The 6,926-nt window shown below is 37.0% G+C and overlaps 1 pseudogene; it reads right to left on the bottom strand.

The window, feature by feature from the left end:
- Nucleotides 1-3,494: 3,494 nt before the first annotated feature.
- Nucleotides 3,495-3,876, bottom strand: LOC102919405 (large ribosomal subunit protein eL22 pseudogene; annotated as a pseudogene).
- Nucleotides 3,877-6,926: the final 3,050 nt, after the last annotated feature.

Raw genomic sequence — 6,926 nt, 5'->3', positions numbered from 1 at the left:
AATGTCATGTATAAGAACATTTGGTAGGTAGAAATATTTAACCTGACTTGAAGACTATATAGTATATACATTATATCAAAATGTGACATGGTACCCGTTGACATGTACAAGTTTTATACTTTGGTGTAACAGCTTTTGATGTCATGAAAGAAAGCATTCATTAAGTTAATCTAAGCACTTGATAGTCACTTGACTTTCCTGAACAAAAATATAGTAGTACTTAAATTTCCACATCGTTAACTACCAGTTGTTAAATGCATATGAAAAAGACTACCTGATGTTTGTAAACTGGCAATATAGCCATAAGCATTTTCCTCTTCTGTAAGTGTAGAACAGCTTGGGTACAGAATTTCCTATTTGTTCTTGAGACATTTTAGTTCAGATATAGGAGCCACTCAGGGTGAGATTTGCTTACCTGGTTTCCAAACAAAGGTAATATTCACCCATTCAGATGCACACTCAAAAAATGGCAAACTATACTTTGCCTTTCCAGCCAGACAAACCTCTACAATCAGCACCATTGTTATCACAGAAAAGATGAATATTTAGTCAGGGAGAGTGATTATACTTCATGTTTCCATCAGGACAACATGGAGGGGGTGGATCTCTGAGGCCTTCTCTATATCTTGCTCAACATCCAAGTCTTGTCTCTTTGACAGAAGGAGTCATTGAGAAGGACAAAAACAAGAATTTAATGTTTCCTAGATGACATGGTTCTCATTTAATAGAACTTGGCAGAATAATGAAGAAAAGGAACAAATGTTTCCTTACAATTTTTCTAACTTTGCTTGCTTCAGAAATACCTCTTCCAATTATAATATAGACAGTCATGCAAAATAGATTTACCAGACATGTGTATTTGTATTTATTCACATTTATTTTGAAATTTAATTTTTATTAAGCTTATTCATTTTTGTTTTCTTCAGAAAATTGAAAGTGGTTAGTAAATAAAAATTTCTAAGGCTATGCTAATTGATATAAACATTTTGTGAGTCATACACTTACAAACAAAAAAGATATAGATAATAAAGGTGGAAATCCATTATTTTAAAATTTTGCAGTATGTCTTCCTATGTTCTCTCAACTTCTTACAGACCAGCTTGCATCAAATTGTGGGACTCTAGGAAAAGATCACTCATTGCTCAAACAAATACAATTTCCTCCATGGTGCTTAAGTAACTGAGTACAAAATCTCTACATACTTGTCACCAATCAGCTAGCCAATGATTCCTTTGCTTTCTCCCAATATATAAATCATGGGCAAGTCTCTAAGAACTTTAACATCCCTTTGTGTTTGGAAGCAGTGAACAGTCACAATCAGTAGGTACAAGCAGCAGCAAGTGGCACCATGTAGGCAAATCATTGACCTGGGGAAAAGTTAGTTCTTCCTCTTCACCTCTGTCTCATAATGAAGCAGCAAAATTATTAAAATGGTAACCTATGATGGCATGTAGTGAAGTAACAGTGAAATCCAAAACAAATAGTTTGTATAGTAATTTATAAAAGCCAGTAGTGAGAGTTTAGCAATAATTATAAGGATTTTGGAAAGTATTGACTTTATTCCAAAGCAATTTCTTTCAAAATCACCTTTTTAAAATGCCAGAAAAGAAAAAAAAAGAAATACACTGTGATGCTTAAAAGCATTTTATTTCCTACAGCAAGAAAGTGAATAAATAAAACTGAAATTCATCCCCACGATTTAGTTGTAAAGTTAGCAGGGTTGTGAAGGAAACTGAATATCTATCCTGAATAAAGATCTTGCATCAAAACTCTTAAGGAAGGGCATGGTAACTGTGGTCTAAACTGAAGCATTTGACTGAGGAGCATGAGTTAGCTTTAATCCCTAAATTACCCTAAACAAAATGGCTGGCAGAAACATTCCTCATCTCTTTGCCATAGCAAACCTTTCTTCCTTTGCCTGGAGGACTAACATAAGACCACACCTGATATTTGCTTTTTATGCTTATTCAATCTGGTCTTTGCTTAGGGCCTTCTGATCAATAATTGAGGATGGATTTCAACATTACCAGGAAAAGAAAATATTTCATATTGCTTATAGAAAGAATACTTGGCTCACCAAAATAATCAAAGGGCCTGTCTAATGTACTCAGGAAAGCTCCAAAAGGATAGGTGTGGGAGTGCATCATGAGAGTAATGAGGGAAGAGCATCACATGGAAACATACTTTCATGATGTGGGATTTCATGGGACAGACATACAGTAGAAGCTGTCAGGGTAATGGCTTTCCCTGTAGACAAGGTTAGACACTGGAGTATCCTAGAGCACCTTAAGCAATATGAAAGAACTCAGAAGATTCATGGTGGTATGAATGCTTTGATGAATTGTTCAGGAGCAATGAAAGCAGCACCTCCCTAACTAAATCCCTAAGAACACCCCTCTCTATCCAGGTTTAAAGAAGACCTCAATGGGGGTATGAATAGCATTCACTATGACAGACTATGCTCTATAGACCTAGAATGGGCATAATTTCAGTAAATAGTGACGGATGTAGGCCAATCTAGTTGTTCTATCTTGCTTAGAGACACAGTGGAATAAATCACATACATAATATCAACACAGCTGCCATAGGCTATGCAGTTGATTCATTCTTGAACTGGAAACTTAAATTATGACCAGATTAGGTGTGATGATAGTGGTGAGGACTTAGAGATTTATTCCCAAGCTGAAAGAAGCCTCTCAAAGATTTTGAACCATGGAATAATATTACCAGGATGTTTGGGAAAGATCAGTTGGCAATGAAATGTACTCAATGAGTAGGCCTTATGAAAAGGAAATGTGTTGTTTTAACTTGGGTACAATGGCAGTGCCTTAATCTACTGCTATTTCAGTCAGCAATTGCAATTCCACAGTTACAGGCCTGCTTCTCTAGCAGTGGCTGGCTGCTCAGATGGCAGCCTGGTGGGAATCCTGTTCTGGCTCTGTTGCTGCTGCTAAAGGTAGCTTTAACTAAATCTCTATCATTTTATTTATATATAAGACCCAAGAATCAAAGGCTGGGGTAAAAACCTGCTAGTTTAGAGAAGTTGGTTTGCAAATAGCTAACCTTCTCTACTTGCTGGAGTCTCCGAAAGACTTTTGCTTCTGCTTCAGGCAAACCAGAAAAAGCTGTTCAATCCAAACCCCACCCTACTACTTCCTGTGTCTCTCTATCTCTCCCAGATGCCCCATGATGCTCTATGATTATCTTCTGTCAACTAGTTGCTAATGCAGCCTCCTAAGCCAAGGTTAACTTTATTTAATTAATGCAAATACAAACTCAAGGTTCACAGTGTGATCAAATATCCCCCAACAAAAACATATTATGTTGATTTTTGAATAACTCAACCTTGAGCCATTCAGATTCTTTTTTTTTGTTCCTAAATTTTATTTATGAATTAATACAAAACATTCCAGACCAATGTGTCTTAATCCTCCTCCTCCTCCTCCTCCTCCTCCTCCTCCTCCTCCTCCTCCTCCTCCTCCTCCTCGTCCTCCTCCTCCTCGTCCTCGTCCTAGTTGATCTGGAAGTAACGCAGCTCGTAGCTCTCTTTGCTGTTGGCGACCACATGCAGCCAATCTCGGAGATTGTTCTTCTTCAAATATTTTTTGGTGAGATATTTCAAATACCTTTTGGAGAAAGGCACCTCGGAAGTGACAGTGATCTTGCTCTTGCTCCGTTCGATGGTCACAACCCCTCCGCCAAGATTCCCAGCTTTCCCATTCACCTTGATTCTCTCCTGGAGGAACTGCTCGAAATTGGCAGCATCCATGATTCCATCTTCTACAGGATGGGTGCAATCAAGGGTGAACTTCAGAACCTGCTTCTTTTTTTTGCCCCGCTTCGCCACAAGCTTTTTCACGGGCGCCATGGCAGCAGAGGAGGGCCATTCAGATTCTTAAACAGATTTGGACGTACAAATTTTTTCTTTTAAAAAGTTCATGCATTCATTTTAAATAAGTCACTTTTCAAGGAATTATAACTAGGGGCAAGACACGATTCAAGGGCTTTGGGAGATAGGTCAGTTGGTAAAGGATTTCCCTTGCAAGCATGAAAACTTAGTGGAATTCCAAAAGCCATGTTAAAAAAAAAAAAAAAAAAAAACTAGGCATGGTAGTACACACTGGTAATCACAGATCTATAGCAGAGCTAGACAGGTTTCTGAGCTGGCAGGCTTAGCCTACTTGCTGAATAACAAATCATCGAGTGACCCTTTTTCAGATAAAGGTGGTTAATGTCTGAGAAATGACAATTAAGATTGTCCTCTGGCCTCCACACTCACTTACACACACATGAACACACACAAACCATGGTGCAAGCTATTGAAGCTCTACAAGTTGACCTCTTGGTTCCAGTCAGATAAATGCATTTATTGAATGTATTGAAGGCCAATTATCTTAACAAGATTTGTAAACCTTTATTATGTCAGCATGCAGAGCTAATATTCTAATCATACTTGGAAGTTAATGCATTACTATCTTATTCATCAACCCACTGGCATTCCAGTCTTGAAATAAATCCAATGTTGTATTTCAATACTGGGATCTGGAGACTTATGATACATTTAAAAACTGAAAATTTAGGAAACATTTGTGTGCCTGTGTTTATGGTAGTAGTTTATCAAGAATTTTAAAAGGTTACCTTTCACAGAAAGTATATTTGTTCTAACAAAAAAAAAAGCTATAAAATAAGTGAACAAATATTAGGGCTGGATTTCCGAAGTTCCTAAATTTTTCTCATTTGGAGTTCAATTAATATCAAGGTTCAGGCTACACGTAAGTGATGATGCAAAGTGGGTGAAGTAACTGATAAAGGGAAAGTAAAGAACACCAAGTTTTATAGAAATGGATGATACATGTTTATCTTTACCTTAAAGCAAGTGGAATGATTTGTTCTCTTATATACTGTTCAGTAACTTATTTCCCATAGTGTGGTATATAGAGCAATGGACAGCAGTTTCAGTTACAACTGAGGGGCCCTCTAATCCCCAAATCTCAATAGCTTAATTTTTATCAACCCTTACAGAGAAAAGAATTGACATAGGAACTTAGAGAATGTAAGCCCTAGAAAGAGCTGCTTGGAAGGTTGAACTGAGAAGGAAGAATCACCATGCTGGACTGTTTGTGCAGACAGTATTGTTTATGTTGAACACCCACTTTATTTATTGGAGTAAAAAATATTGGTCTATTGAGAGAGCACCTTTGAGGCTAATCCCCAATAGAACCTGGAGGTACTGACTTTCTAATAGACGTTCCTGGATAGAAGCACTATATGTGTGTTCCTTCCTTCTCATTGCTGCACTAAAAACATGCTCTGTGAAGCCCTCCCAGGGAGGAAGAATGCATAAGGAATCCTGCTCCAGGAATCTACCTACAGATTCTCTCTGTGGTATCCCCCTTCAAATACAGCAGCGTATCATTAGTGTTATGCTGTGTATCGTAAGTCTTAGCAGCAAATACATTAATCTGCTTTGTCCCAAGAGCTCTTTGCATCCAATCTTGAAACATGAGAGTGACCTGCTTGTGGAGACCACCTCATTCTTTTCATACATTTAATGGTTCTTGGTAAGAGTGGCTCCATCAATAGTTGAATGTAAGCAGGGCTTTATGTATTTAGTTGAAGACTGGATTTTTTTTTCAAGTAGGAAGACAGATACCTGTTAAAGAAAAAGAAGCCAACCTTGACCAAAATTGTCGAATTTATTCTTCTACTTACTTGGATTGTAATATGCTATCATTATGTGCTCACAAATGTTTAATTGCTTCAGTAATCTCCCTTGACAATCTGTAGCCAGGGTCTTTAGTTCATTACAGGCTGTGAAGTTTCCTATCATTTGTTTTGAATGTGCTGCTGTTCGATTCCCCCAATTGAGTGAGTGCCCTCGTGTTGTTCTGTTATGGGAAAGGGTAAATAAAAATGCCAACTGGCCTTCCCCAAGCCATCTATCATGCTTTACTACCTGGGTCATAATTCTTTCTTATTTTCAGTACCACAGAATGGTACTCAAATTCTTGCCCAAGAAATAAAACAGTCTACATACATTTCTCTTCTTCCCTGAATAGTATGACTATAGATGTCACAAGCTTTGCCCAGGTCACCCTTTGGGCAGGCTCAGAGGAAGAATTTAGAATATATATATATATATATATATATATATATATATATATATATATATATATATATTACAAGGAGGCAGTTAGTAAAGCATCATATCAAGATAGTCTACTAAAGTTACAACAGATTCTGTCTTCATTTCTTCACTCCCCCAATACATTGCAATCAATCAATTTACCAAGAAATTAAAAACACAGAATTTATTTGAAATCTCTAAGCATCTGTAACAAAGCAAAGAAATATTTATTTCATTTACAGTCTATATACTGCTATTACTGATGACCCAAAATCCATTCATAGAAGTGTGGAACATTTTCTAAATGAGGGACAACTTTACAATGAGCAGTTGTCACATATCTATGTGCATCAGTTCTTCTATATCTTAAAATATGCCTCTCCAGGCTATACTTGTCTAGGAATCTGCTATTTCAAGGTCTAAAGGAGTATCCAGAAGTTTTTATTTTAATATACTCTCTGTAAAATGTAATGGAAATGTAAAAAATAAATCTAAACTATAATTTTGGCATGTCGGAACATTTCAGCATATTTTTTCAGTGTTGCATATGTATCTTAAAGAAAGTAAAGGGAGAATAAGCGAGCAAGCTAACTAGCCACTGGTTTGAAGTCCAGAACTTGTTCACAGTACATACACAACAGGGAGCAGAAAAATGAAATGTCCTCTTTGAGGATCGTCTATTCAATATAGTAAGCTTTCTTGTCAGACTTTCTTGGACTGCCAGCCCACAAATAATGACATGGAGGCTTAGCTTACACTTTTTCTCAGTTAGCTCTTATAACACAAATTAACCCACTTC

The sequence above is a fragment of the Peromyscus maniculatus genome, chromosome 1 (genome assembly GCF_049852395.1).
Source record: "Peromyscus maniculatus bairdii isolate BWxNUB_F1_BW_parent chromosome 1, HU_Pman_BW_mat_3.1, whole genome shotgun sequence".
Classification (NCBI taxonomy): Eukaryota; Metazoa; Chordata; class Mammalia; order Rodentia; family Cricetidae; genus Peromyscus; species Peromyscus maniculatus.
Note: the sequence above shows the minus strand (reverse complement) of the source record. Positions and strands in the feature narration are given on the sequence as shown.